The following is a 23,566-nucleotide window of genomic DNA, read 5'->3' as shown; positions in this document are numbered from 1 at the left end:
AGGGCGCCCACCCTGGAGACCAGGGCGCCCGCCCCCCTCTGGAGTCCAATCAGGACTCTCTTTCGGGATCAAGCTCCACCGACCTAAAGGATCAAGGATAACCGTTCAATCAATGTCGGTTTGATCCGACGGCCCATATTCACTTGAAAGGACTATAAAACCAGATCCCCTGGCCCCTAGAAGAGAGGACCTCTCAACCCTAATTCATTATTCATCAAGGGAGAAGAAGCCTCTGATCAAGCCTAGAGCCACCACATAAATTAGATCTCTAGATTAGCATAGCTACATAGGATTAGAACTAGAAGGAGTCAATCTTCGATTGGTTTCCGGATCTGTCAAGAGGATTCTTGGTAATTCTCTATTGTTCTTCAATTGTTCATCTTTGTTCTTCAATATTATGAATATGACTTTGTTCTACTTCAATATATTGATTATGACTTTGCTCTACTTGTTTATATTCGCAATTATATTGTTCTTAGTTTATCATAGTTATATACTTGTCTTAGTTAGATTGGATCTATATACATGTTTAGGATCGTATAGCGTTTATCCATCGGATCCATGGGTAAATGATAGATATTGTATAGGTGTGGTGCTTATACCGTATTTATCTGCGATTGTACCCTATATGCCAGATCGTGGGGTAGTTCGTGGTAGTGACAGCTCCATTGATTCTTATATAGTCCCCCTCTCGTGTATTGGGCTGGCAGAGCAACATTATTACAGGGGAGTGATTACGATGTTTCTCATATTCCTTGCTAATATCACTATGCATGGGCGTAGTCTTGTCTCACAATGATTGCTAAGTATAATTGCACTAACTATGATATGCTAGACTGTATAGTTAAGAATAACTTAGGAAATATTCTTGTAGTTCGTCCTAATTCCATGCTAATGACTTGCTAGAATATCTAATTGAGGTGCTTATCATATTTATATGTGGCTAAGTTATGCTTATCAGATTAATTATCTTTGTCACTATTCATTACTTTATATATCCTTTAATGTGACACTTATCCCTGTATGAAAGAGTTAGATAAATGTTCTCAATTATACATGCAATGATAGATACTCAATCTTATATTCCATTCTATAATCAACATTGATGATTACTAATCCCTTCCCAGTGGTAAAAATATAAATAACGATACCTGGAATACTTCCCGGTTAAAATGCTACATCGGTATTAATCTGTGCGCTTGCAGATCCCATTTGTTATTTATTTAGATGAGCAATTGCATATTTCAATACCGCATCTCTCATGTCATGCTGGGGGTGACAACTTGGCTTAAGTGGTATGAGGGATAGGTTTGGCATTTTTGGCGCCGTTATCAAAATTAGGAAACTAAGTCTACTTTTGGTAATGACGTTAAGAATACCCAACAAGCATTTTTGGCGCCGTTGCCGGGGAAGGTTGATTACTAATCAGGAATGAATATAGGATTTTGAGTTATCATTCGCATCACTAATATGATTGAGCTTATCAATTCTCTCATACAGTTTTACCCCGATATTTTTCTATTTTTATCTTATGCAGGGTAATGTATGAATAGAAGACATCTTCGAGAAAATTTTATTGACAATCTCGAAGCGTTATTCAGAAAAACAAGAGCCAAGCTCAAGAAGAGATCATCAACACTACAGCAAGAAGCTTCATCCAATCAAGAAGATCACCGGAACTTGTCTTCAGAGTTCGAAGCCATGGCGAGCAAATCGATCCGTGAGTTCTCAGCTCCCACTACGGACAACATCCGCACTGGACCTGCTGCAGAGATCGACGGCAGCTTTGAGCTCAAGCCTGAACTTATCAACATGGTGCAATCCAACCAATTCTATGGGAAGGCACATGAAGATGCTAGTGCTCATCTTCAACACTTTCTGGAGATTTGCAGCACATTCACCATATCAAGAGTCCCCAGAGATGCTATACTACTTCGCCTCTTCCCATTCTCACTGTTAGGTAGAGCGTTACAAAGGAGAAGAATACTACGTGGGCACTCTGCTCCACGAACTTTCTGGCTAAGTTCTTTCCCATGGGCAAGACCAATGCTCTCCATGGGAAGATTACAAGTTTTCAGCAACAACATGATGAATCCGTTCCAGAAGCATGGGAGCGCATCCAAGACTACATCCTAGAATGTCCCCGTCATGGAATGGAGAGTTGGCTACTAATGGAGACATTTTATCATGGGCTCGGCAATAATGCTCGAGAGACCATGGATGCTGCAGCTGGAGGAGCATTCCTATCACTCACCATATCACAAGCCACAACTCTTGTGGAGAAGATGGCGTCCAACCAAGGCTGGAATGAAGAAAGGACCCAGACACGCAAGGGAGGTGGAGGTATGCATCATCTCAAGGAGGTATACATGTTGTCTGCTAAGCTAGACCTGCTCATGAAAAAGCTCGATGATAGAGCTGGAGATAAGAAAGAAGTTATGCACATCTACGACTCTCACATGACTTGTGAGGAGTGTGGAGATACTGGACACTCAGGCAATCACTGCCCTGAGATGCTTGAGGATGTGAACTACATCAACAACAACAACTACTACTACTACAATCGTCCTCAACAAAATCAAGGTTGGAATCAACAAAGACCTAACTACTCAGGTAATTATCAAGGTAACAATTCTTACAACAATAATAATAATTTTCCACCTCTGAGAGAGTTAGTGTCTAATCAAGGAAAGCTAACGGACAATCTATCTAAGAAATTGGCATCTAATGATAAAATGTTAGAAAATATAAATAATAGAATGGATAATTTCTCTACTGCTGTTGACACCGTTTTTGGACACGTATCTTTTGACACGTACCTGGGGATTAGTAAAGCATAGATCGGCAGATGAAGCAACGGTAACTAATCTGCAGGGAAGTTGCCGATGAAGGTGGTTGCCGATGAAGAGGCAATTGAATGTGACTAAGTCCAAAGGTGGTGACGTGTTCGTGCCGATGATCAGTATTAGTGTTTGCCGATGGCCACAACAGGAGGTCTGCCGATGACTATGAAGGAAAGCGTGGAGATTGTCGATTGATCTGTGGCGGTGCCCTGGTCGGTTACAAGGGGTAGTTTTATATTTTCCTTAGTTATTAGAATTCGTTTTGTGTACGGGTTTCGTTTAGTTTGAAATTTGAGTCCTAGTCATGTCTGGTTGTAGCTCTTCAGACAGGGTATAAATATAGACCCTAGGGCAATGTAATGAGACAATCTATCAATCAATCAAACACAAGTTTTTACTCATATTTCCGCATCTACTTTTTCGACGACTTCATCATATTTTCTTTTTACTACGAGTTCTTTGGAATTCGTCGACTTAAGCTCGGTGTGTTCTCAAGTTCCGCGTGATCACCTCTTGGCCGTGACATCCGGGCGCATCGCTGTTGTCGGGACCAAAGTGGTCGAGTTACCACCTTTGTCGATTGTAAGGTCAAATCGGCTGGCACGCCTTAACGTTTAAATCGGGTATTAGCCCTTTGTGTTTGCAGATTAGTTTTGCATCAACACATCTTTTGGCACGCTCGGTGGGACCAGATTCAAGATCAAGATCGACATGGCGAATACCGAGTTCGATCTGGAGAACGTCATCCCTGTGACGGAAGCCAATCTCAGAGATGAGCAGAAGCAAGCTATTGCAAAAGCTATGGAGGACTACAAGCAGCAATGTTTGAAATCATTCAGCATCAACAGGAGTGGCGAGGTGATCCAGAAGGAAGCACTGCCGGCACCTCGGCAGATTACTTTTGAAGCCAATCCTAGTAAACTTCAAGACATGGTTGACAATGCTATTAACCGTGACTTGATCAATCAAGCTGTTGTGCTGTCCAATACGGTTTTCAATGCCGTGGCTAGAACTTTCAAAGAAGGACAATTGCCACCCAATTATGTGGGCCCTGCCTATCATCAGCCAGGATCACCAGTGGTCACAGCACCATCGGCTACTACGGCCGCTGTGGGTATAGAAACTACTACTCCTCCAAGCACACTAGGACTCACTAATGTGCAATCTACGCCGATGACGACCAATCCATCAACTTCGGATGAGCAAATCAAGCTTGCCACAGATCTATTGGCATCGGCAATGTCGGGATCTGTTCCTCCTAATTGGTGGGGTTACGGTATGCCCCCTGAGATGATGTTGAAGACTCCTGGAACATCTCAAGTGGCTGACTTGACAGGCAAGGCTCCTATGGCATCGGCACCTCCAAATCCGCCGATGAATCAGAGTCCCCGGTATACTACAACTACTACCGCAAGACCTTACACCGGGAATTCTCAAGCTCCAACGTTCCAGATGCCTAACGCATCGGCAGATTCAATGCCGACGCAACAGAGGTTTATGACACAACCAGGGTATGTCAATTCAATGATGATGCCCAATTTCTAGCCATCGGCAGGGTTTGTGCTGATGAATGCTCACAGTGGATGGACGGGGCAGTTAGTCTTTCCACAGATGCCTCAGTAGAATCATCAGGCTCTAGGGTTTCAACAAGGCCAAATTCAACCCGGGTTTCAGAATCAAGGGTTGGCCAACCAGCCGATGAATCTGGGTCAGTAGATTGGTGGTCAGATGGTTAACCCCATGTTCCATGCAGATCGTACACCCCAGAGACATGTGGAAGCATATCAGCAGGTGCCGAATCCGCAACCACCTCATCGGCAAGACGCCGATGCTTATTGGGCCGATAAGATAGCTGAAGTAATGAGGGACCAATTTGGGATAAAACCCAAAGTCAACACTTACTCTTATTGGACACCGTATCCTCCTGCATACGATTTAATTCCACTTCCAAATCGGTACAAGGTACCAAATTTCACTAAGTTTTCTGGACAGGATGATACATCGACTATGGAGCATGTCAACAGGTTCATCATCCAATGTGGGGAAGCTGCTAACAGAGATGAATTGAGGGTTCGTCTGTTTTCATCATCTTTGTCTGGATCGGCTTTTACCTGGTTTATTTCGTTATCTCCCAACTCAGTGATCACTTGGGCTGATCTAGAGAAGCAGTTCCACAAGTACTTCTTCTCTGGAGTTCATGAGAAGAAAATTACCGATTTAGTCAGGTTGAAGCAACGCAATGATGAATCGGTTGAAAGTTTTGTGCAGAGATTGCGGGAGATCAAGAATAAATGCTATAGTCTGGTTCTAGATGATCGGCAGCTTGCTGATTTGGCTTTCCAGGGACTGTTGCCACATATCAGAGACAAGTACGCTTCTCAAGAGTTCGAAAGTCTGAGTCACTTGGTGCAAAGGATTTCTGACCAAGATATTAAGCCTTTTGAGCCTAAGAGAGCATGGAATAAAAAGGTATCATTTGTCGATGAAGCAGCAAGCTCAGATTCTGATGAGGAGCCAGTCATCGGCTTAGCAGAGTGGGTGAAGAACAAAAAGCCGATGTCTTGCCCTTTTGGGCATAAGGAGCCAGAAAAGTTTGCATTTGACATTACCAAGGCCGATAGGATATTTGACTTTTTACTTCAGGAAGGGCAAATCAAATTGTCGCCTAATCATGTGATTCCATCGGCTGAAGAGTTAAAAAAGATAAAATACTACAAGTGGCATAATGCAACCTCTCACAGCACCAATGAGTGCAAGGTTTTTAGGTAGCAGTTGCAATCGGCTGTAGAATCTGGGAGAATGAAGTTTGATAATTCCAAAGCTCAGAAACTGATGAAGATCGACCAACATCCTTTTCCAACAAATATGTTGGATGCTAAGGGAAAAACCAAGGTTTTGACGTCGTAAGCAGCTGAAAGAAGTTCATCGGTGGATCCTCAGCATCAGATTACTGCTGTCGATGCCAAAGGAAAGGGTTTAATCTAGGAAGGAACGAGCTCAAGAAGGCCTCCCCGATTTGGCATTGTGATAACTCATAGAAGGCATCGGGAGACTTGGCAGCAACGTGAGGATCGGTATCGGCGCAAGGAGGAAGATTATCGTCGGGAAGAAGAAAAACGCCGACAGGAGTGGAATCGGCACAAGGATCACTGGAACTGCCCATTCTTTATCCATTGCTGGGAGCAGAACATTAAATTGCCCACTGTTAGGGATTGCCCTGAGTGCAATGGTTATGATCGGTATGACAGATCTAATCGGCAATATCAGAATGATGATCGACGTTTTGATGGGCCGATTAGGGAAAGAACTTCAGTCCATGATCGGTTGGGGGGCAGGCTCAGTGTGCATGACAGGCTTGGTGATCGTGTGGCATATTTTCCCAGGAACCAAGAGGAGCTTGAAGAGATGGCCAATGCTCGAGTTCCCGATGAGTTCATATTCTGCAGAGATGCCAATACCTATCGGGTGGAGTCAAGGGAAAGTCGTCGTCCATCGGTAAGGCAGCCACAGCTTCCTCCATGGTGTCCAGAGGGGTTGACTAGGACACAGAAAAGGCGGCTGCAGCGCGAAAGACGAGAAGAGCTAAACAAAGGCGAGAATTTTGTCCAATCTGGAGATCAGCAGCAACCAGATCCTAAGGGAAAGGGGTCATCGGCAGATGTTAACATGGTATTTATGTTGCCGATGGAGTTCCTTGCGCCATCCAGTGATGATGAGGAGCTGGATTTTTCCGACCAGATAGCTCAGTTGTCTTTGGATCCGATGACAGCTATCTTTGAAAAGTCTACCGACAATGAAAGGCAGCATCTTAAAGCTCTGTTTGTCAAAGGAAGAGTTGATGGGAAGCCAATGACCAAGATATTAATTGATGGTGGGGCTGCTATTAACATCATGCCGTATGCAGTCTATCGGAAGCTTGGGAAAGGAGATCAAGACTTGACCAAAACCGATATGATGCTGAAAGACTTTGAAGGAAATGTGTCTCCGGTTAAAGGGGCAATATGTGTTGAGTTGACCATCGGCAACAAAACCTTACCGACAACTTTCTTCATGATCAGTGGAAAATGTGCTTACAATTTGCTGCTAGGGAGAGATTGGATTCATGCCAATTGTTGCATCCTGTCTACAATGCACCAATGCTTGGTTCAGTGGGTAGGTGACAAGATTGAAATTGTCCCGGGAGATTCTTCTTATGTCATTGCATCGGCAGAGGCGGACACTTATGAAAGGACCAGGTGTATCTCAGGAGAAATTTGGGAGAAGAATTTCCTCAAAGTTGCCGATTATGAAATTCCACCGATCCAAGCAGTCGGTTCTGATGAGGAGTTTTAATGGATAGGTTCACCGATGATGGAAAATTAGGCCAGGGGTTTACATCGGCTGATGATTTAGTAGAGGTAGATATAGCTAATGGTGATAAGCCTAGACCTACTTTTATTAGTTCTAAGTTAAATTCTGAGTGTAAGCAACAGTTAACTGATTTGTTAAAGGAATATAAAGATTCCTTTGCTTGGGATTATACCGAGATGCCTGGTTTAGACCGATCTATTGTTGAACATCGGTTGCCCATCAAGTCTGGGTTTTGGCCACATCAACAGCCAGCTTGCCGATGTAATCCTAATATTTTTCCTGATATTAAGGCCGAAATAACCAAACTTATCGAAGCTAAATTTATTCAGCAGTGTCGGTATGCCGATTAGATTTCCAATGTTGTTCCAGTTTACAAGAAAAATGGGAAGCTTCGAGTTTGCATTGATTTCAGGAATCTCAATAAAGCTACCCCGATGGATGGTTACCCAATGTCGGTTGCCAATTTACTAGTTGATGCTACAGCTGGGCATCGGATCATAAGCTTTATGGATGGCAATGCAGAATATAATCAAATATTCATGGCTGAAGAAGATATTCCAAAGACTGCATTTAGATGTCCTGGTCATGTTGGGTTGTTCAAATAGATAGTCATGACCTTTGGCTTGAAAAATGCTGGTGCTACCTATCAGAGGGCTATGAATTTTATCTTTCATGAGTTCATCAGCAAGCTGGTGGAGATTTATATTGATGATGTGGTGGTTAAGTCTGGAGATTTTATAGAGCATCTTGCCGATCTGCGAAAAGTGTTAGAATGTACAAGGAAACATGGCCTAAAGATGAACCCTAACAAGTGTGCATTCGGCGTATCGGCAGGGCAATTTCTTGGTTTCATGGTGCATCAAAGGGGAATTGAAATTAGCCGAAGATCCATTGATGCTATTAACAAGATAGTTGCTCCTACCAACAAAACTGAGCTCCAATCTCTGATCGGCAAAATAAATTTTATCAGGCGGTTTATTTCTAATTTGTCTGGTAAAATTCGTGCTTTTAGTCCTTTACTTAAATTAAAGGCCGATCAAGAGTTTATATGGGGAAAAGAGCAACAGTTGGCTCTGGATGAAATCAAGAATTATCTAACAAATCCTCCAGTTTTAATTCCACCTCAGCAAGGAAAGCCTTTCAGATTATATTTGTCTACCGATGGGATGGTCATCGGTTCGGCTTTGATTCAAGAATTTGAAGGGAAGGAGCGTGTGATTTACTATTTAAGTAGAAATTGATTGATGCTGAGACCAGGTATTCGGCCATTGAAATTATGTTTATGCCTATATTTCTCATGCATTAAGTTGAGGCACTATTTATTATCGGCCGAATGTACTGTTATATGCAAAGATGATGTGGTCTGATATATGCTATCTATGCCGATTATGAGTGGCAGAATCGGTAAGTGGATTTTGGCGCTGTCGTAATTCGATCTGCGGTACGAATCGGCTAAGGCGGTTAAAGGACAGATCATGGCCAATTTTGTGACTCAACATCGGAGTACAGTGGAAACTTTGGAAATTGTACCTTGGACGCTCTTCTTTGATGGATCCACGTGTGACCGGGGGGCAGGGATCGGCATAATGTTAATTTCCCCTCAGGAAAGGAAGTATGAATTCTCTTTGCCGATTGTTGCCACGTCAACAAATAATCAAGCCAAGCATCAAGCTTTAATCAAGGGATTGGAGTTGTTAAAAGAAATTCATGCTGATGCTGTTGAAATCTTCGGGGATTCTATGCTGGTTATAAATCAATTGGCTGGAAGCTATGAATGCCGAAGCGAAGTTCTGATAACTTATTACGAAAGGAGTATGCAACTGCTAAGGGAATTCAGAGATTTCCGATTAGAGCATGTTCCTCGGTTACATAATGAGGAGGCTAATCGTTTGGCGCAGCATGCTTCAGGGTATCAACCCATTTTGAACACGTTATCGGCAATCAGTGCCGATGATTGGAGAAAGGAAATCATTGATTATTTAAAAGATCCATCTAAGAAGGTTGAAAGGCGTGTTCGGTTTCAAGCTACTAAGTATGTGCTCCTCGAGGATGAATTATATTATCGGACAATTGATGGAGTTCTTCTCAAGTGTTTAGGTGATGATGAAGATAAAAGTTTGATAGGAGAGATCCATGAAGGAGTGTGTGGAGCACATCAGTCGGCTTTTAAGATGAAATGGATGATTAGGAGGAACGGGTATTATTGGCCAACCATACTCGAGGATTGTTTTAAATATTTCAAGGGATGTCAAGGATGTCAGAAATTTGGTAACGTTCAAAGGGCACCTGCATTGGCCATGAATCCCATTATTAAACCTTGGCCGTTCCGGGGATGGGCTATTGACTTGATCGGCCAGATTTATCCACCATCTAGCAAAGGACATAAATTCATCTTGGTTGCTACTGATTATTTCACCAAGTGGGTTGAAGATATTCCTTTGAAGAAAGTTACATCGGCCAATATGATTGATTTTGTAAAAGAGCATATTATTTACCGATTTGGTATTCCTCAAATAATTACTACCGATCAGGGTACTATGTTTACATCAGGTGAGTTTGATGAATTTGCAATCGGTATGGGGATTAAAGTGTTGAATTCTTCTCCTTATTATGCTCAAGCCAATGGACAGGCCGAAGCATCCAACAAAGGAATTATTAAACTCATCAAACGAACGATTGAAGAAAATCCTAGGAGATGGCATACGTTGTTGAATGAAGCTTTATGGTCGTATCGGATGGCTTGTCATGGGTCGACCAAAGTTTCGCCTTATCAGTTGGTGTATGGACATGATGCTGTGTTGCCATGGGAGATTAAGACCGGATCTAGGCGACTATCTTTTCAAGATCAGCTGACTGCCGATGACTATGCTACTTTGATGAAAGATGAGTTGGATGATTTAGCAGGGCATCGGCTGAGAGCTTTGATGAGTATAGAAGAAAATAAAAAGAGAGTTGCCAGATGGTATGATAAGAAGGTGAAGGCTAAGGAGTTTGCTGATGGAGACTTGGTATGGAAAGTAATCTTACCGATCGGGACTAAAAGTTCAAAGTTTGGGAAGTGGTCTCCCCATTGGGAGGGTCCCTATCGGATAAATCGATCTGCTCCCGGCAATGCCTATATTTTAGAAACTCTTGAAGGAGTTGGATTTCCCAGGGCATTGAATGGCAAATATTTAAAGAAATATTATCCTTGCATATGGATTGATGCATGAAAGTTTAAGTGCCGATAACATTCCTATCGGCTGGATCAAAGTGTATCTGGGGCCGAACTCAATGTTTTAAAAGGGTGTCGATAACAGTCCTATCGGCTAGACCAAAATAATCAGGAGTGTTTGAAAGAAAGGGGCAAAACACACCGCCGATGAAGAGTTCATATGTTTAGCAGATCCTGAATCGTCGATTTGGCGCGCAGACGAATCTGATTGGCTTCTTCTATCTCCTTCATGTCTTCATCGGTAGAGCCCGCCACTGGCTTCAGTTTCTTCTTCATCTGCAGTGTCTTACGGGCTTGGACGTTTCGCTCTTGTTCAAGTGTCTTGATCATCTCGGGCAGCTGGCTTTCTTCCTGTTGAGCTTGGGACAGAGCTTCTTCTACTTGCTTAAGTTCCGCTAACAGAGCTTCCCTCTTTGCCGATAGGTCAGAGATCTTCTGTTTCAGCGTGTCTCTGGAGGATTTTAGAATGTCGATGCTTTTATGCTTTTCATCGGCAAGATGCTTCACTTTCATCACCTCCTCTGAGAGCTGGGCGTAAGTGGCTCTATTGGCAAGGCGCTGAGCGACCTTTTGGTACTGCAGCTGACGACTCTCTAAGTGTGCAGCCTGAAAAAGAATCTCCTCGGCATCGGCAGGGATTTGACCTCTAAGAGCCTTAAATAGAGCCTTGGCTGGATCAGATTCATCGACCAATTACGCTGTATATTGATGAAGCAGGGCTGACAAATTCTCCAGCTTTGCTCTGATCTCTGCCGATGAGATCCCAATCGCTTGGGAAGAACTTGCTTCTTCGCCTTCGCCATCGAAAATTTCAATAGCGAAGGAGAACAGACTGTCAGGAGAATCTTGTTCCTGAAAGAGGACATGAGATGGGTTATTTGATGACAAAATATTAGTAAAATACAGAATGATAATCAAATAACTTACTTGCTTCATAGCGATGTCTCGCCTCTGGCTAGTTGAAGCCGACGATACTATGGGTTGATCGGCTGGAGTTGCCGATGTAACAATGTCAGCTGAAAATTAATAGAGGTAATTATAAAATGGAAAAGTAGGTTTATCGGTAATAATTTCATAGAGAGTATGTTACCTTGAGGGGGTGCAGTACTTGTCTGAATCGAGGAGACTACCGATGCTATGATCAAGCTTGCTGGATCGGCGGTCTGCTCGTGTACATCAGCCCGATGTTTCTTCTGGCTGAGGTTCTTCTGGCTAGAGTTCTTCTGTTTGGGATTCTTCTTGTAGCTGAGGAGGAGATGATGCTTGTTGTATCTGAGCTTCTAGAGAAGAGGGGGATGATTCCACCGGGATCGGTGACCTTGGAGGAGGAGAAGGCGTTGCTGTTCTCTGACGCTTCGCTTGTGTTCTGGTACTCTTGGAACCTTTTCTCTTTGGTTGGCAGGACTGGGGGGCATTGGCAGTCGTACTTCTAGTCTTTGCCGATTTTCCAGTATGCTGATACAACAATGAAAGTTTTATGAGTACAAGTGTAACAGGGTATCGATGAGGTTCTGATTGGAATAATAAAGGTTACCGATGAAGTTCCCATGCTAGCCGATGTGTCCTAAAAAATTGTGTGAATGTAAGAATGGAATCGATATAAGTTGAGCAATTTAGAAATTTACCTTGAAAGCTTGTGCCAAAGCGGTGGCAGCTAACGACGGGGATGTTTTCGTTCGCTTGGTGGTGATTTTCTTGAGACGCGCACCCCAGTGCATTAAAGCAGCCAAGCTTGGAGCATTGTTGCTGATCAAAGAGATCGGGCCCAATGGAAGGAGTTCAATCGGCCTGCCACTTTTGCTAACTAATGGTGGCGTATCATCAACCTATACAAAACAAAGAAAGTAAGTTACCGATAGAAAATAAGAGTGAAAGGATTGAGACATCGGTTAAAATGGTTACAGTATTATCGGGGACCTTGTATTTGGGGTCGATCATACCACGATATGTGAGGGCCGATCTGCAGAACAGATGCTCTTTCCACTCTTCCCACCATTGTTTGTATGCCTGAGTAATGAAGAGAGCTGGGATCCAAGCTGATAGATCAACATCTGTATCAGCGTTTGGCGGAAGTTGAGCTATCCTGATCCATTCAAGATTGCTGGTGATGGTCTCCCTTGGTTTTACCACATCGGCGTAGCAAAGTGCAATCGGCAGTTGGCCAAAAGCCAGTTGGCGAGCTAGTGCCGATGGGTTATAAAACTCATAGGTCAGGTTGGAAGCTTTCCCACTACCAAAGAAATTCACTGGTATGGCCCTTGGGGTGATAATTGCCATTATCACATCACGGTCCTTGTTGAGAGCATCATTGAAGGGATGGAAAGTCAAGGGAAATCTGGTGTCTGGATCTTCATAGGGCATCCATGCCCCCTGTTCCCTAGTCAGACCTTCATAGAGAGTTTGAAAGAATCGGCTAATCTGGTCTTCATTACCACCAGTGCCGGGTAAGACTATGGCAGCTTCGCCAAAGTTTAGAGGGGAACGAGTTGCTGATTCTTCTTCATCCAGTTCATAATCCTCGGCTATGTCCCTGGGGAAGCGCTGTGCAAAAAGGTCGAATTCAAGGCGCTTGTGCATATGGAGACTAAGCCACATGTTGATAAACCACCAAGGACCCCCTAAGTTGCCGATGGGTTGACTGAGCAGAAGTTTCTTGGCTACCTGGTGGAGAAGGTGATAAGTAGAGCCAAGCAGGTATCGGCCAAGAGGAAATCGGCCGCCATTGGCTAATCTTTCTGCTGCCGATAAGTAAACAGAGGTTGGTCCTGCCGATCGGCCACAGAACACAAACTTGTCCAGCCACATATTCAAGAAAGTGGTCTGTTCTTTTGCACTGACGGGTCCTGTTTTTCGGTACTTCTGAATGTACCCAGACCAACCGCTGATAGTGCAAGTTTCCACCTTAGCGCTCGGTTTGGTGTCAAATAGATGACTGTTATCGGCAGTGGATATATCTAAGCCGGTGAGCATAAGTACATTGGCAAGTGTGGGAGAAGCAGGGCCATGGCCAAACACAAAAGCGTTGAGCGTGTCTGACCAAAAGTATGAGGCAGCAATTAGCAGTGACTCATTCCTCTCCATATCGGCAAGGGACAACCTGATGCACTGGTCTAATTTTCGCTCGTCCCATTGAACCTCATTTCAGTGGCTGACTCTCAAGAACCAATCCTTCCATCCCTTGGTAGGACTGGGCCAGGAACAGAAGGCATCTTTCCATAGATCTAGGGAGAAGTTTTCGGCTCTAAAGGGAATTCTGTTTGTCTCTGCGTTTATCAGATCGGTGGGATCTGGGTTTCTTAGCGGGCCAAGACATTGGAAGTGAGGTTGATCGGTAGGAATAACGATTTTATCGGCCAAATCCTAGAAGTTTTTAAGGATAAAAAGAAGAACAAAAAGAAAAAAGGAGTATTCAGTAGGACGAATTGCGGATGAACAGGAGTACAGTAAAAGTGCAGGAGAAAGGGTGGTAAGCTGACCTCAGGAACAACGAAGTTGATGGCCATCTCCTCGTAGGGAAGAAGATCGAAGACTTGGGGGTTGGTGAAGAAAGGCCTTTGTTGAAGTTCTTGGAGTCCTCGGGTAGCGCCGCTGCCAGGAAAGTAGATTTTTGGGCTGTAGAATGATGAGATGAAGGAGTACCGAAGAAGGAAGTATTTATAGGACAAATCGGGTAGGGGCAAATCTGACTTATCTCTTTGCCGCATCCGTGAAATCCGAGGGTATTCAAGTGGATATGGTAACTGTTCGCACGGTAATCGAGGGATTGCGCAGGTGATTTGACAGCAAGCGGTCATGATTTTGGAGATATTTCACTCTACAAGATCTCCTGGTCGGTCCATCGGCAGTTCTCTCTAATGGTAATGTTGCCGATGGGCGCATAAAGTGGAGAGATTCGGTTCGAGAGGTTGAGGAGTTCGAGGAATATGCAAGAGAATCGGGCCAAGGTTGTTGGGATTTGACGAACGGTTACCAAATTGGGAGAATTAATTGCGGAAAGGCACCATTACTGCAGAGAATTTTGGAGCATTAATGATTTTATACTCCGAAATTGGGGGGCATGTGTTGACACCGTTTTTGGACACGTATCTTTTGACATGTACCTGGGGATTAGTAAAGCATAGATCGGCAGATGAAGCAACGATAACTAATCTGCAGGGAAGTTGCCGATGAAGGTGGTTGCCGATGAAGAGGCAATTCAATGTGACTAAGTCCAGAGGTGGTGACGTGTTCGTGCCGATGATCAGTATTAGTGTTTGCCGATGGCCACAACAGGAGATCTGCCGATGACTATGAAGGAAAGCGTGGAGATTGCCGATTGATCTGTGGCGGTGCCCTGGTCGGTTACAAGGGGGTAGTTTTATGTTTTCCTTAGTTATTAGAATTTGTTTTGTGTACGGGTTTCGTTTAGTTTGGAATTCGAGTCCTAGTCGTGTCTGGTTGGAGCTCTTCAGACAGGGTATAAATATAGACCCTAGGGCAATGTAATGAGACAATTTATCAATCAATCAAACACAAGTTTTTACTCATATTTCAGCATCTACTTTTTTGACGACTTCGTCATATTTTCTTTTTACTACGAGTTCTTAGGAATTTGTCGACTTAAGCTCGGCGTGTTCTCAAGTTCCGCGTGATCACCTCTTGGCCGTGACATCCGGGCGCATCGCTGTTGTCGGGACCAAAGTGGTCGAGTTTACCACCTTTGTCGATTGTAAGGTCAAATCGACTGGCACGCCTTAACGTTTAAATCGGGTATTAGCCCTTTGTGTTTGCATATTAGTTTTGCATCAACAACTGCCATCAAAAATCAAATTAGCTTTAATAAAATGATTGAATCTCAATTAAATCAAATAGCTGCTGCTGTTCCTACTACTAACCCCGGTATACCATCACAACCGGAAGGATTAGAATCTGCAAATCTTGTAGACATGTTTGATGCAGGTAACTACTGGAGTAACCCCGTCACTGAAGTTACTACTGACCTTCTGCCGGTAAAGAGAGGCGATCCAGGACGCCTCGTCATCCCGATCTCCATCGGCATGGTGGACTTCCCAGAAGCACTCTGTGACTTTGGCTCTAGTGTCAACATTATGCCTAGGGTACTCTATGAAAAAATCTTTACATATCCTTTATCAGAAACAACCATGTGTTTGAAGTTTGCAGATCAGGCGTTAAGTTTCCCAAAGGGAATATTGAAGAACCTCTATGTCTGAGTTGGTACCTTGTACGCCCCAGTAGACTTCGTGGTGATAGAGACCGGTAATGATGAGAGGGCACCCATCATCTTAGGAAGGCCATTCTTAAACACCTTGGGAGCTGTCATCTACGCTAGTGCTGCCAAGATCAGTTTCTACATCAAAGGGAGGAAGGAGACGTTTTCCTTCAAGAACAAGACTACACAAATCCCAAATCAATCTCGACATGAACCAAGGAAGAGGACCAACAGGAGGAAGAGGAATAAGCAAGTATGGACCGAGTCAGCTAAGATGGTCACTGCAGTTCATGAAGGACAAGATCATCGACTTAAGTCATCGTTTCTGACCAAGAAGGACGACCCAGGAATGTCAAGCATCTATTGCTCCATTAATGGGTACAACTTCTACAAGACACTTTGCGACACCGGATCGGGCATCAACATAATGGCCGCAGTCACCTATCGGCTCCTGTTCGGAACCATGCCCCCAAAACCAACATACATTCAACTCCAGATGGCAGATCAGACGTTTCGAGAAGTTAAAGGAATAGTAACTGATGTCTCTGTCAAAATAGACGATCATTTTGTCTACACAGACTTTTAGGTTATTGACATGGGAGAAGACGAGTACGATCCACCCAACATCCTTGGAAGACCGTTCCTCAGCACCGTTAAAGCAATCATCTTCATTGGAACTGGAGAAGTCCATATGCCTTCCCCTCAGAGAAGGTACGCCGCTATTTTACTGACCCTAACTATATCGTTGAAGACTCTAAACAGGTCAGAAAACGACGCAACCGCAACCAGAGGAGGCAGATCATCAAGGATGGATGGGCAGATTACGAAGGAGAAGTGATAAGGTCAGAAGACATACAGTTTAAACAGAATTATCCAGAGAAGACCGTAGCACCGAGTTAGGTATGGAAAGAGAAGATAACTATAAATGAAGAGGAGGCGCTGCCAGAAGCACCGACTATGCCACCCAATGAATCCTAGGACAACTAGAAAACGGAGAGTCCCGTTCGGAGGACTTAAAAACACCGAACGCCTTGCCAAGAGGTAAACTTGGTAGCTATCCTTTCCCTTTCAATTATTTAAACAGTTTACTTAGTTAATCATGTTCATACTATCTTAAAAAGAAAATAAAAATATTAAAAAAATAGTAAGCCCCATGTGAGTATACGAGTGGCATGAAACCCATAAGTACATTCACTGTGGTGGCATAAAAATAAAATAAATATTTCTTTCCTGCCTTATAAAACAAAAATATAAAAATAGAGAGTAACATTTATTGAGGAGGCTCAACATGATAAAGGCTAGATATTTATGCTAAAACTTACTCAGTTCCACAAAGCTTTGTTGTTTATTTGAGCTCCACAAAATCTAAGAATCGAGAAGACTAGCAGACGGAGGACATTCTAATCGCTGTCAAGATACTGCCGACTTTCAAATACACCTCTGCCACCTGCTAGCTACATCAAAAGAAATTACGTCAAAATTCAGCTTGGGGGAGAGCACCCCCATTTATCCTGCTAAGTATTCCTATCTATCTTTATACTTATACTACATTATAATATAAATATACATAACTATGGAAAACCAAATAAAGATTTTATGCTTATATATATATATATGTCTTTTGCTTAGTGTGTTTAGTAAATAAATAAAGTGGCTATGCTAAACTGAATCTTAATAATAAAACTCTAGCATGATGAATAGTTGCTCTGCCTAATTTTCAAATTTAAAGATCTCTCTCAAGTTTAGACATAACTGTTATAATTTAAAGCTTGCTCTAAACCAAAACTTGTGGGAAGAAAACTTGATCTGAAGTCTAAGTTGTTAACGGATATGATATGGGAAGATTGAGGTGCTGTTTATCTGTTCCTAGAGATGCTAGAATTCTGAAGAATTTTATCTTTGAAAATCTTTAAAATATTGCATGATGAGTTCCTGTATGATGAGAGTTTAAATTCCTACCACAGCCATATATACATGCTTGCTAGACTTTGAGCCACACATTTACTTTTTACTACTTATGAGCATTGAGTGTGGTCAAGCTGTGTAGACCCTTAGGAGCTTGTCATGTGGTTAAATCAAGATTCACTTACACGATTCACTCACACATGCTGCTTCTACTCCGGAAGTACGCATCCACATATATCCACCCATTTCCATCTCCAGAAACACCCAAAAATATTCTACTCCTAATCTGAGAGAGAATAGCCAAAAATATTTATGTTTTTCCCCTGTGAAATAAATGCTCCAATTATCTTGGTTACTACCACTTGCTATATTATTTCAAGAGATGAGTGCTCTATAAAAGAACGAGGAAATAAAAAGGAGCAAGTGCCCGGAACCTCAAAAGAAAAGAAAAAGTGAGACGAGAGGTAAAAATGGACAAGTGTCTGACAGTAGAATTAAGGGTACAAGATACCCACCTGAGAGGAAAGAAAAATAAAAGATAGAGCATCTCATTCTCCTAAAAAAGTTTCAAAGAGCAAGAAAGGTATGTATCCCCTCAAAGAGCAAAAGTAGAATTAGACTTTCACCATTGTTATCACCATCATCACCATACGCCATTCATTCGCCACACATGCACATCTTGATTTGACTTATTGATTTGTTTCTTTGGATCTATGGTTTGATTATACAATAAATATCTTGTGAGTATGTATACTTTATCTCCCACCTATGAGCTCCAGATATTAAAGCCTTATTAGAGTAGGATGAGAGAGAAGGCAATGTCATTATGCCTTATACCACAAATACTACTGTTGGTGCAAAAGTAGATCTGCAAACACAAAGGGCTAATACCCAATTCAAACGTTGAGGCGTGCCAGCCAATTTGACCTTACTATCGGCAAAGGTGATAACTTGAATACTTTGGTCCCGACAATAGCGATGCGCCCGGATGTCACGGCCAACAGGTATTCACGCGGAACTCGAGAATACGCCGAGCTTAAGTCGACGAACTCCTGAGAACTCGTAATAAAAGGAAAATATGACGATTGTGTAAAAACTTGTGTTTGATTGATTGATAGATATCTCCTTACAAGGCCCTAGGGTCTACATTTATACCCTGCTCAAAGAGCTACAATCAGACACGACTAGGACTCGAATTCCAAAATAAACAGAATCTGTATACAAAACGATTTTAAATAACTAAGCAAAACATAGAACCACCACCTCGTAACCGACCGGAACACCGCCACAGGTCAATCGGCAACTTCCACGCTCCCCTTCAGAGTCATCGGCAGTCTTCTTATTATGGCCATCGGCAAACACTAATATTGATCATCGGCAAGAACACGTCACCACCTCTGGACTTAGTCATATTCAATCGTTTCTTCATCGGCAACTATCCTCATCGGCAACTCTTCTGCAAGTTAGTTACCGTTGCTCCACGTACCGATCTATACTCTACTGGTCTCTGGATACGTGTCAAAAAACGGTGTCAACACATGCCCCCCAATTTCAAAGTATGAAATCATTAATGCTCCAAAATTCTCTGTAGTAATGATGCCTTTCCGCAATTAATTCTCCCAATTTGGTAACCGACCGTTTAAATCTGAACAACCTTGGCCTGATTTTCCTGCAGGTTTCTCGAATTCCTCAACCTTCCGAACCGGATCTCTCCACTTTATACGACCATCAGCAATATTACCGTTAGAGGGAACTGCCGATGGACCGACCAAGAAATCCCGCACAGTGAAATATCTCCAGATCATGACCGCTTCCTGTCAAATCACCTGCGCAATCCCTTGATTACCATGTAAATAGTTACCATATCCACCTGAGTATCCTCGGATTTCACGGATATGGCGAAGAGATAAGTCAAATTTGCCCTTGCCCGTTTTGTCCTATAAATACTTCCTTCTCGGGTACTCCTTCTCCATCGCATCATTCTACAGCCCCAACTCTGCTTTCCTGACGGCGGCACTATTCGAGAGCTCCAAGAACTCCAACAAGAACTTCCTCCAACAACTCCCAAGTTCTCGATCTTCTCCCCTGCGAAGAGATGGCCATCAACTTCGTCGTTCCTGAGGTCAGCGTACTGCCCTTTTTCCTATACTTTTATCGTACTCCTGTTCATCCGCAATCTGTCTTACCGAATCCTTTTTCTTTTTGTTCTTCTTTTTACTCCCAAAAATTTCTAGGATTTGGCCGATAAAATCGTTATTCCTACCGATCAACCCCATCTCCAATGCCTTGGTCCACTAGGGAACCTAGATCCCACCGATCTTATAAACGCAGAGACAAACAGAATCCCTTTCAGAGCTAAGAATTTTTCTTTAGATCTATGGAAAGACGCCTTCCGTTCCTGGCCCAGTCCTACCAAGGGATGGAAGGATTGGTTTCTGAGAGTCAGTAATTCAAATGAAGTCCAATGGGGTGAACGGAAATTAGATCAGTGCATTAGACTGTCCCTTGCCGATATGGAGAGAAATGAGTCGCTACTGATAGCTGCCTCATACTTTTGGTCAGACACACCCAATGCTTTTGTGTTTGGCCATGGCCCTGCTTCTCCCACACTTGCCGATGTGCTTATGCTCACCGACTTAGATGTATCCACTGCCGATACCACCCACATGTTTGATATCAAACCCAGCGCTAAGGTGGAAACTCGCTCTATCGGCGGTTGGTCAGGGTACATCCAGAAGTACCGAAGAACAGGCCCTGTCAATATAAAAGAACAGACCACCTTTCTGAAAAGGTGGCTGGATAAATTAGTATTCTGTGGACGATCAGCAGGACCAACTTCAGTTTACTTATCGGCAGCAGAAAGATTAGCCAATGGCGGCCGATTTCCCCGTGGCCGATACTTGCTTGGCTCGGCCTATCACCTCCTCCACTAGGTAGCCCAGAAACTACTACTTGGTCAACCCATCGGCAACTTAGGGGGTCCCTGGTGGTTCATCAATATGTGGCTCAGTCTTCACATGCACAAGCGCCTTGAGTTTGACCTCTTTGCACAACGCTTCCCCTGGGACATAGCCGAGGATTATGAACTGGGTGAAGAAGAATCGGCAACTCGTTCCCCTCTGAACTTTGACGAAGCCACCATAGTTTTACTTGGCACAGGTGGCAACGCAGACGAGGTTAGCCGATTCTTCCAAACTCTGTATGAGGGTTTGACCAGAGAACAGCGGGCATGGATGCCCTATGAAGATCCAGACACCAGATTCCCTCTGACTTTCCACCCCTTTAATGACGCTCTCAACAAGGATCGTGAGGTGATGATGGCAATTATCACTCCCAGAGCTATACCGGTGAACTTCTTCGGCAGTGGAAAAGCTTCTAATCTGACTTATGAGTTCTACAATCCATCGGCACTAGCTCGTCAACTGGCTTTCGGCCAACTGCTGATTGCACTTTGCTACGCCAATGTGAAAAAGCCGAGGGAGATCATCACCAGCCATCTGGAGTGGATCAGGGTAGCCCAGCTTCCACCAAGCGCCGATACAGATGTCGATCTATCAGCTTGGATCCCAGCCCTCTTCATTACTCAAGCATACGAACAGTGGTGGAAAGAATGGAAAGAGCACCTGTTCTGCAGATCGGCTCTTACATACCGTGGCATGATTGACCCTCAATACAAAGTCCCCGATAACACTGTAAGTATTTCTAAACCGATGTTTCAATCCTTTCACTCTTACTTCCATCGCTAACTCACTCTCTATGTTGTATTACAGGTCGATGACACACCCCCATTGGTCAGCAGGAGTGGTAAGTCGATTGAGCTCCTTCCATCGGGTCCGATTTCTTTGATCGGCAATAAAGCTCCATCCTTGGCCGCTATAATGCATCGAGGTGTGCGTCGCAAGAAAGTCACCACTAAGCGTACGAAGGTATCTCCATCGGTAGCTGCTTCTACTTTAGCACAAGCCTTCAAGGTGAATTTCCAAATTCTTTTACTCATACCGATTCCACTCTTATACCTATCACACTTGTACTCATAAATTTTCACTGTTATATCAGCACACCGGTACATCAGCAAAGACCAGAAGCACAACTTCCGATGCCCCCTAGTCCAGTCAACCAAAGAGAAAAGGTGCCAAGAGTACCAGATCACAATCGAAGCGCTAAAGAACAGCAACGCCTTCTCCTCCCCCAGTATCTCCGATTCCAGTAGAGTCATCCCCTTCTTCTCCAGAAACCCAGACTCAGCAGATTCCGTCTCCCCCTCAGTTACAAGAAGAACCCCAAGTGGAAGAACTCCAGCCAGAGGTACCTCAGCCAGAAGAAATACCGACTGATGTACACGAGCAGACCACCGATCCAGCAAGCCTAATCATAGCATCGGTAGTCTCCTCGATCCAGACAAGCACTGCAACCCCTCAAGGTAATATACTTTCCATTTACTACCTATGAACCTATTTTTCCACTTTATTAATCACTTCTATCAATCTTTCAGCTGACATAATTTCATCGGCGATCCCAGCCTATCAGCCCGTGGTTCCATCGGCGTCATCTAGTCAGAGGCGAGAGATAGCCCTAAAACAAGTGAGTTATCCAATCTCTACTTTCATTGTCATCAGTACTTAATCATGGAATAACTTATTTTGTTTTCTTCCTAAGGAACAGTATTCTCCCGACAGCTTGTTCTCCTTCGCCATCGAGATCTCTGAAGATGAAGGCGAGGAGGCAAGTTCTTCTCGAGCTATTGGAATCTCATCGGCAGAAATCAGAGCAAAGTTAGAAGAATTATCAGCCCTTCTTCACCAAGACACGGCCCAATTGGTCGACGACTCCGATCTGGCCAAGGCTCTATTCAAGATCCTCAGAGGCCAAATTCCTACCGATGCCGAGGAGATCCTTTTCAAGGCTGCTCACTTAGAAAGTCGGCAGCTTCAATATCAAAAGGCCGCTCAGCGCCTTGCTGATAGAGCTAATCACGCCCAACTCTCAGAAGAGATGATAAAAGTGAAGCTCCTTGCTGATGAAAAGCACAAGAGCATCGGCATCTTGAAATCCTCAGGAGATGCGCTGAAGCACAAGATCTATGATCTATCGGCAAAGAGAGAAGCCCTGTTGGCAGAACTCAAACAGGTAGAAGAAACTTTGTCCCAAGCTCAACAAGAAGAAAACTAGCTGCCTGAGGCGATCAAGCTCCTTGAACAAGAGCGAAATGTCGAAGCTCGCAAAGCACTGCAGATGAAGAAGAAGCTGAAGCCAGTGGAGGGCTCTGCCGATGATGACATGAAGGAGATAGAAGAAGCCAACCAGATCTGTCTACGCGCCATATCGACGATCCAGGCTTTGTTAAACATGTGAATTCTTCATCGGCGACATATTTGCTCTTTTCTTTTAAACACTCCTGATATTTTGGTCTAGCCGATAGGATTGTTATCGGCACCTTTTGAAACATCAATTCCGGCCCCAGATACACTTTTGATTCAGTCGATAGGAATGTTATCGGCACTTCAACTTTCATGCATCAAGGCATATGTTGGGGTAATATCTCTTTAAATATTTGCCGTTCAATGCTCTGGGAAATTCAACTCCTTCGAGAGTTTCTAAGATATAGGCGTTGCCAGGAGCAGATCGATTTATCCTATAGGGACCCTCCCAATTGGGAGACCACTTCCCAAATTTTGAACTTGTAGTCCCGATCGGTAAGATTAGTTTCCACACTAAGTCTCCATCGGCAAACTCCTTAGCCTTTACCCTCTTATCATACCATCTGGCAACTCTCTTCTTATTTTCTTCTATATTTATCAAAGCCCTTAGCCGATGTCCTGCTAGATCATCCAACTCGTCTGTCATCAAAGTAGTATAATCATCGGCAGCCAATTGATCTTGAAAAGATAGTCGCCTAGACCCAGTTTTAATTTCCCAAGGTAGCACTGCATCATGTCCATACACCAACTGATAAGGCGAGACTTTGGTCGATCCATAACAAGCCATCCGATACGACCATAAAGCTTCATTTAACAACGTATGCCACCTCCTAGGATTTTCTTCAAT

This window comes from Sorghum bicolor, chromosome 1 (genome assembly GCF_000003195.3).
Source record: "Sorghum bicolor cultivar BTx623 chromosome 1, Sorghum_bicolor_NCBIv3, whole genome shotgun sequence".
In the NCBI taxonomy this organism is placed as follows: Eukaryota; Viridiplantae; Streptophyta; class Magnoliopsida; order Poales; family Poaceae; genus Sorghum; species Sorghum bicolor.
This window is presented reverse-complemented; position numbering follows the sequence as displayed.